This window comes from Fulmarus glacialis, unplaced genomic scaffold, assembly GCF_000690835.1.
Source record: "Fulmarus glacialis isolate BGI_N327 unplaced genomic scaffold, ASM69083v1 scaffold3355, whole genome shotgun sequence".
In the NCBI taxonomy this organism is placed as follows: Eukaryota; Metazoa; Chordata; class Aves; order Procellariiformes; family Procellariidae; genus Fulmarus; species Fulmarus glacialis.
The window spans coordinates 7,838-16,978 of record NW_009212181.1 but is presented as its reverse complement, the minus strand read 5'-3'; positions in this window follow the sequence as shown (position 1 = coordinate 16,978).

Sequence of the window (9,141 nt, the reverse complement as noted above, 5' to 3'; positions counted from 1 at the left end):
CGCAACGCCCAGCGGTGCCGGTGCCCTCCCTATCTGCGGGACTGCCCCTTCCCTCCACTGCCATCCCGCTCCCTTCTCTTCCATGTTTGGTCAAGCTCTTCATCTTGACATTTAAAACTCTGGGCTGAGCGGCCTCTGCCCACAACTCTGCTCAACCTTCCTCCTGCTCTTCCCCTCCCTGCGGGAGCACCACGGGCTCATCTCTTCTTCCACTCTCCCCATCTCTGGCTGCCACTCCCGCCTCCCGCTTCCCATCTCTCCAGGCTGCTCCCTCTGACCGCGAGGGGTCTTGCTTTCATCTGCCAAGCAACGTACCCATCTTCCCCACACTGCCCCGGAGCTGCCTTCCTTCGCCTTGCGTTTCACCTGTGCTCTCTGCTCAATATTGTTTGTTCCTCTTTTGGGCCTTAGGACAAAAATATCTCCCCACCCAGGCAGCCTGCGTTGCCGGTCAGATTTCCTTGTGAGCTGTGTGAGCAATGTTGTTTATGTGCTGGGCAAATATACTGACCCAAAGGGAAAGACCAGACAGTTCCTGTGAAAATGCTGGTGCTCGGTTCTCATATTATTGCTTTTCTTCCACGTCTTTTTTTTTTTTTTTTATAATTCTCACCAGTTTAATGCTTGATTTTTATATTGAAACGCACAGGCACACCCCCCTCCTCTGTTATTGAGTGCAGGAGGTTGTTACGGCTTTGCAATTCATTCAAAGAAAACTACCCACTATATAGAGTAAGACGTGCTGAAAGCTTCAAGGGTCACAGTCATAAATCCTGCTCACCTCCCTCTTTCTTGTTTGCTCTCTGGCTAAGGTGTGTCGGGCATCGCTGTGCCCCCGCTCCCTTCCTGCTGGGGGGACCGTTTGGTTTGTCCTTCTGGCAGCAAAAACAAGCACTAAGTTTTGCACGGGATGGAGCCCCTCCTCTGATCCTCAGCAAACACCCCCAGGTACCCGTTCCCCTCCTGCTGTGGGTCCTCCTTGCAGAAGCGGCAGGACACGGCGCAGGACGCGTGGGGGTGCCGGTGCCTCTGCGTCCCGGGGCTGAGGGCTCTGGCACAGGATGTGGGCGACGCAGAGCCAACTGCTTCACCCCTCGAGGGAAACCCACATCTCCAGCCTCCTCCACAGCGTCCTGACCGCATCTCTGCGCTCTCTGGGGGTGGGTTGCTCTCAGTCCCTCCTGCTGGAGTTGTTCCACTTTCCACAGGCTCTTTAAATAGCCAGGAGCCAAACAGAGGATGACCTAGGAGTTAAGAGACTTCCTTGTGTGGTGGGACATTCCGCTTCCACCGCTTGGTCTGAAAGAGGCAGACGGGTTTCCCACAGCTCAGCTCTGTGCCCTGACCACAAAATGCTGCTGCTGGGTCCCAATGGCTTTGTGATCCCTCCTGAAATGTCAGCTGCTGAACAGGAACTGCATGCTCCACGGCTGATTGGAACCGTGTTTCTTGCAAATAAGCTATCAGCCGGAAAAGAAATCCTGGCTTAATAAAGTTGTAGCTTAGAGACAAGCAACAGCAGATACAATCCCCGAGGCAGAGTAGCTCCCCACAGTCCCTGAGGTGAGCAAGGTGATTTTGCATCTTCTCATTTAACAGTTATAAAGCAGAGGAGAATTTCACTCAGTCTCCATCCTCAGGATGTCTTCTTGAATCACTGTGACTTGGCCAGCACTGGCCCCAGAGTCGTAACACCACTGACTTGTGCAAGTCAGGCAGGACCTCAGATGACACCTGGTCCCAGCCCCGGCTCAAAGCATGGCCAACGTAGATCAAGCGACTCAGGGACTCATCCAGCTGAGCTCTCAGTATCTCCAAGGCTGCAGGTTACGCAGCATCTCTGGTCAGCCTGGTCCAGTGCGTGACCACCCTCACAGGGAAAGAAATTTTTCTAGTACCTAATTTCCCTCTTGCAACCCATTACTGTTGCCTCTCGTCCTGTCCCTCTGCATCTCCACTACCACCCCCCTATAACCAGAGAACTTTAGTTCCTTGGCTTGTGCTTTTGAAATTCTGGCCACTGAAAATGCCAGCTGTTACTGTGGTATTTACAAAGAGCCAACGGTGTGCTTGACTTCTTGCCTGCGCGACACAACCCCTGGCATAGGAAGTTTCCAATCCGAGAGACAGATTAAATACATGAGGCTTGGTGCCCAGCCCATCTGTCTGACATGTCCAACCCATTAGCGAAGCTTGCACGGTATAGAGAGCTGGCCGTTTCATGTGCCTGCCCCCAGATAGGGCTCTGCAGTCCTCCAGGAGTATTGCACTAGCCCCGCTGCATTTTATTGCTCAACAATGTTTGGATGTTATTAACACATATGTACTGGAATATTTTGGGCATTTCCATTTGCAGCCTGGTCACCGGATTCCTGACGAGCTATTGAAAACATTGCAGTGCTGTTCAGTGCAGTGGCGAAAGGACTGAGCCCTGCAGAGTGGTGTCAGAAAGAAAGAGATTGGGCTCTTGCCACAGGGGAAATGGGAGCAGAAGGATCAAAGTCTGTGACTAATGATGCAAGCCACGTATCCACGTAATTCCACCCCTGCGAACACAGGCAATGCAATAAGCCTGGCCTGGGGTTCAGACCAGGCACATCTTCGTAGAAAAAAGGGAAAATAAAGCATGATAGTCTCAAAATTACAGTCCTACTGGGATGTGTTTTCTCAGAGCTGTGCAAACTCTTCATAGCTTGGACCCCAGCTAACAGCAAGATTGTCTTGGAATTACCTCTCCTCTGACTCATGGTGTTTCTGCAGGAGGCCTTGACTATAATGTTACTTCTTCCTGAGAGCAATTATTAGGGAAGCATTCATTTTCACTGTTTAACACAATGTAGACATTAAAAATGCTGCGTGTGCAGGGAGGGGGGAGTCAGCATTGTTTATCCGGGGCCCGTTGAATCGGTGTGCATGCTCCGGGCTGTGCATCAGAACCTAGGGGCCAGATCCTGAAAACTGGGATTCAGCTCACTGATTTCAGCTGGTGAAAGCAACGAAGCCCCTCTGGCACTCACATCCCACTAGTCAAAAAAAAAGCCAGAGACTGACCCCGTGCAGCACTTTCTCACTCACTTTTCCACTGCGTAGGATTAGGCCCCTTCCGAGCAGACTTGTGTTGGAGAGAGCTAGCTGGAGCAAACCAAGACAGAGCCACAGAATGAGCTAGCAGTTAAGCAGCACGGACAAGTGGGACTACGTGCCCTTCTTCGCTTATTAATGCAGGTAACTCGTAAGTGACTATCTGTGGCTCATTTACTGTGTTGAGCTCCTCCACACAACCTAGGACCAAGGGGCTTGTTCCTGCTGCAAAGACTGTGTGTCAAGGAAGTCTTCTGCATGAATCAGTCTCCTTCATGACTTGCTCCTTCATGGTGTAGAGGCAAAAAGGATGTTCCTACCCACAGACATCTGTGTCGGTCTCTTGAGTCAGCAGTTGGGGGTGATGGTGGAAGCAGAGGGGTCGTACTTTTCTTTACCTGTACTTGTTCAAACTCTCTAGTCATTAAAACAGAAGTTCAGCCTCTTTGCAGCTTCATATGTCACTGCTGTTTACTGACTTGGCAAACACAACTTTGTGCTGACACGACTGTTTGACATAAAGGCTCTTTCCCCAGGAGCTGGGAGAGGAGGAAGGTGAATGCTGGATCACAGTGGTTAGAGAGAAAAAAAGTGCCCAAGATGCAAAGGCTTTCTTTTTTTTTCTTTTCTTCTTGTGCGTAGATTAATTAAAGTCAAAACTTAATGCTGGTCACCGAGCAGAAAATCTAACCTAGTGGGTGGGCACTCAACCCTTGCCAGACTCACCACATCCACTCTGTGGGGGTACCCAGAGCACTACTGGAACTTGTCCAAGTCCTTTGTATGCACTCAGCCAAATTTTGCAGACGCTTCGTATTTTTCGCAGGGTGAATAATGAGGATGCACTGATCTACTGACTGCGTGGGGTTGCTTACGCAGAAAGGCACTGCAGCTTTGGAAACTGAAGACCGCACCACCACAATCTGTATTCTGGCAGCAGTATGCACCTTCTTCCATTACCTCTGAACACCAGGTGATGCTGTAGCCAAAAGCCCATTGGCCTCAAAGCAGGCAGAATATACCGCCTCTGTGCCCAGCGGTTAGCATGTAATTACGGAGCAGGTACGGGATTTCTTTCGCTTGTGCTTATGGATTCAAGAAATGAGGACGTCAGAAGCAGCTCACACTAAGAAGAAGCACTGCTATTACCACCTATAAAAAACAGCTCTCGGTTATCCCAGAAGAACAAGGAAGACAAGGTAATTATGGTTTTGGCACAGTTAGCACTGACTGAGGGCATTTTCAGTCAAGCCAGGACAGACAGTGTGCTGGTTTTTTCCAAGGCAGTTGAGTCAACTGTACACGTTCGAGGAGTCCCTTCTCCCTTTCTGAAATACAGCTGTTAAACAGCGCTCATAAACACTAACCAGCTGCTGGGGGCCATCTGCAAGAACCTGCAGGGTGACTTTTAGGTAGACAGGATGCAGTTGTCTTAAACTATTTTGGATCTGGAGCACACCAATTATCCTGGCTCCAGAGTGAATTAAAGACTTGACAGCTGCAAGGGCTTTCAAGGATAACCAACTGCATCAGCCAGGGAGCCGCTGGGAGACGAAGCTGAGCCATTTGGGAACCCCTGGAGCAACCCTTCCCCTTAGACTGCCTCCGGGGCCAGGAAGGATGGAGGATGGGACGCGTGGCCAGCCTGTCTTGCTCCCGCCTGGACACCCAGAGCTGGCTTTGAAGGGTGGGAAGAAGAGCATGGGGTCCCTCCCAGCTCAGGCGTGCACCCCGTACATCTATGCAAAGACTTCCACTGTCAGGAGATTCAGCAGCGGAGGGCAAGGGACCAGGACTCTGCCTGGGAGAAGGAGCTGGCAAGGTATATAAAGCTTCCCGCGCTTGGTCTTGGCAGGAGCTAAATGGAGACCACAGAGACAGCAGGCAGCAAGGGAAGGGTCAAGGTTGCCAGGAAAGGGCTCCTCCAGAGCAGGTCCCTGCTGCTGGGCAGAGCGTGCTTGCTGGCAAATGGCAGAAAGCAATTTTGTCGTAGTGTGCCTGCACGACTGCTGTGCGGAACAAACCTGAGCAGCCGCAGAGCCTTTCTGCTCACCTCCCCGACGAGGGGCTCTGCCAACAGCGCGCGGTGGTGCTTCACACGTGTCCATGCTTCTCGCTGTGCCGTACAGACACGCTGTTCCTGCCAGGAGGGTCAGATCCATTACAAGCTTTACAGATAGGGAAATGAATGCAGAGAGAGAAAGGCGATGAAGGGGAAAAGCTTGTAACAAGGGGCAATTTGCAATTGAGGCGGAGGGAAAAATGCGAGCTTCCATAACACACTGAAACAAACAGAGAAAGAGGGAGAAATGCTGCAATTTTTGCTTTCTTTCACTTTTTTTTTTCATTCTAGTTTAACTATTGCTATTGCCCCTTCAAGGGCTTCAAACCAGCCTCATGTACCACTGGCACTTGAGTAAGTGCGAAGCCCTAGAGGAATACTTGTGTCTGTGTCCAGCAGCGGTCACTGATGATCTTCTTTCTTTCAAAGCTTTTTAAAGCTTTTTTTTTTTCCTTCTTTCTTCCTTTCTTGGGGGGTCTGCCTGTGGGTAGGAATGCACTGCTGTAGCAAACTAGGAGTAGGGGGAAATGTCCTCTCGCTAAGGCAAGGATGCCTTAAGCCGCAGTGCCCGCAGTGGGCCAGCACTGGTGGGACAGATGCAGGAGTTGATCAGGTGCAGCATTCCTTACGCTGGTACTGCAGCAGTGCAGTGGTTACAGCAAAGCTCGTGGCCAGTGGACCAGCTATGGCTGTGGAGGTCCTATCCAAACAAGATATCCCAGTGCAGATGGCTTGCTCTTTGCTGCTTGTGTGAGCACTTGATCTCCTTGCTCTCCTGCCAGCTCAGCTCCCAAATGGGGCAAGAACAAAGGAACGTCTCTGAAAAACAAACACAGGATCTCCTCCCATCTTTCTTGAGGACTGTAGGTTACAGAAACACAAGTAGGATCTCATTGCATTTGCTCTAAAGTTGTGGCTGCCAAAGAGGCCTGGGGAGATCCTGACTCTGGGGAGTATGTGGCTCCCCTCTGCCTGTGGGGTAGGGGTGATGCATGTGTGTCGTTTCCCACCCGGACAGGTAACAAGGACAGGCTGGGAGAGATACAGGCCAAGGGAAGATAACTAATCACTAGCATGCTGAGCACCAGGCACTGCTGCCAGGACAGGCTGTGATCAGGGCTGGGTAAGCCAGATGCTGGGGGGGGCAGACCAGTGCTCGGGAAGCAGAGCAGCAAAGCATCCTTGCATGCCTGAGCCTGTCCCTCCTCGGTCTTACCAATCTGGTGGGGGGATGGCTGGTACCCACAGCTTCAGGAGCAGAGCACGGCTGTGTCTTCCCTCCCCAGGAAGGCACAGCTGCTCCCTGCTCAGCGTTTTCCTTGCTGCATATCCAGCATGAGTCTCCAGCTTTCTCATGCTACTCCACTGAAAAAAGTTGCTGCCAGCCTCTTTTGCCTTAGGTTTATTAGGGTGACTGGTTTATGACTTGCTGTGTTTTTCCTGTGTCCACTAATGGCTTTTATGTAAAACAATTCACTGATGAGACTGTAAAGGCCAGCAGCCTACGCGAGTGGTATTTCTGCAAAGTTTCCCTGTCCTTTCCAGTGACATTTGCCAGGGCAGTGCAGAACTGCTGGTCCTCTGTGTCAGGACATGATGATACGCCGGCGCAGTTGGCAAGGACATATCCCCTGAGTGTTCATTCCAAATGGAAATGTGAACTGACAAAATGTGAAAATCCTCCATACACGGGGCGTCTGCACCTGTCTCCTCGTGGCTCACTCTCCGTCCTGGGCTATGTCAGTCTGCTAGGGATAGGTAACGCCAGACGTTGGGTGCGTTGCCTCCATGTGCAGCAGCAAGATGATTTAGAGGGGATTCCTCCTCCAGACGCAGGCGTGTGTCTGCACACACACATTGTTCACATGCGGTAGGCCTGAGAGCGAAGTCCTGGGTGAAAAGAGCTGCTGGTGATTCATGCCTCCAGCTGGAGTAGCCCGTCCTACAGAGACTGCCGAGTTCTTGTGGATCCTTGACTCATTTGTTGGGAAAAGGTTCACCTTCATCACTGCAAATAGTACCACTCCTCACTAGCCATCTCTCTGATGACAGGCAGCAAATGTTTGCAAGTTTCTTTCTGCTCAGGAGGCTGTGACATCCCCCAGTCTGTAGTACCAGTCCAGTATTGCTATCTCCTATCACTATGTTTCCACCACCCAGGCTCCAGTGATATCCTCCTTCAATTCACCTTCAGACGTTCCCAGGTTTTCCTCAAAATGCAGTGAGCGGTCAGAGACCCCAAGTCCCAGGCTCTTAAAGGCTGATCAGCCACATATCCCCACTCTGCTCTCTTCTAATGCAGGCAAACAGTTTGCCATTAACAACGTGTTCAAGAGAAATTGTCTTTCTGTCTGTTTATGAAGCTAGACACATTCTTGGGAGTTCGTTATCACTGGAAATTCCTCAGTGAATGGCTTCAGTGAGCGCCCCGTGAACTGTACTGCCGTTCATGCCTTTAATACTCATTGCTCATTCTGTGGGTTTGGTCTTGGCATTTTTTTCTAACCCCCGATTCCCAAGCCAATATTTCCTTTTCGCAAAGGTTGTTGCATGAGTACATTCTCTCTAAACACTCATGTGGCTGCTGCGTTATTTAACAAGACTCCTGTTTATGAAAAACAGCAAAAAAAATTGGAGATTCTGAAAAGAGAGTAGCCTGCTGTAGGCTCCTCCATAACACCTTTCTGTCTTGTGAAGATGCGGTAATAGATGTTCTCACCACAGCCCCATCCTACTTGTGGTGATGAGTGTTGCTCTGTCCCATACTTTGTTCATACTACACTGCAAGCTTGTGCTTATCCATTTCAGTGCGCCTTCTGTAAGGCAGCTTATTGTGCGTTCCAAAAAGCATCAGGAGAAGTACCTTCTAGCGCTAACAGAGAAGGTCTGTATCCCTCTATGGCTTATCACTTTGACTTCAAAGGTGAGAAATTTACTTTTTGACTGAGGAAAATATTCACCAATATCGTTAGTAGGTTAAAGCCTTGAATCCCAGGTTAGACTGCATTTGATATTACAAACAACCAGTATCATTTCATGCTGTCAAAAGGGTAAACTAGAAAATATATTGACTTTCTCATCTAGTATCTCTTCTTGTCATTAACAAATGAGTCTACAGAACGGCTTGGCCATCAGGTTGGTTTTTACTGACATGCCGTGAAGCAAGAAGATGCCTCCAGAGGCCTTCCAGACTATACACTCTATTACCGCCAGTTCTCTCAATCCCAGATCATTACCCCTGGCGGGATGTGCCATCCGCAGCTACAGGTAGTGCACACGCACGCCCACATACAGACCCACCAGAAGGGGTTTTGCACTGGAACCCAGTGCAAATCAATACCCATTTTTTCTTTCCCCTTCCATTACAAATGACAGAATTTAGAGGCTTTCAGCTCAAAAAGCCCTGCTGACATGAGTGACTTACTAAAGTAGGATCATTCTGGCTGGAAGAATCCATGTCACAGAGCTCAGCTCCTATGCAGGCATCTAGGTGAACAGAAATTTCAGATGAATTCAGCTCCTGACTTTCTCACCCTTGCTTGCAGTGAGAATTGCTGTGTAACTCTTCCTAATCTGATCCTCTAAGTTTTATGCATCTAGCAATGTTATTCTTTAAAATAAATACCTGTAGAATGTGATCTTGCTATACTCACATAATCTTGATGGTGTCAAAAAAAAAAAATGCTAATAAGGAAAATAGATTCCAAGGATACCTGATCCCAAGTTACCTTCTAAAAAGGCATCTCTTTAAACCAAGATACCAGTCTATCTTAATCACCAAGATTAGTAGTTGCAGACCTAATTGTAAGGGTTTTCTCCAAGTATGTACGACAAGATTGGGGAATCATCTGCCAAACAGAAAAGCATAAATTGAGCAGGGAAATAAAAGCTCTATCACTAATCTGAGAGGTAATGGCTACCGACAGAAAGAAAACGTGGTTTGAGCCAACACAAAACTGATCTAGAACGTGCAACATGAAGAGGTTCTGAAGATAACA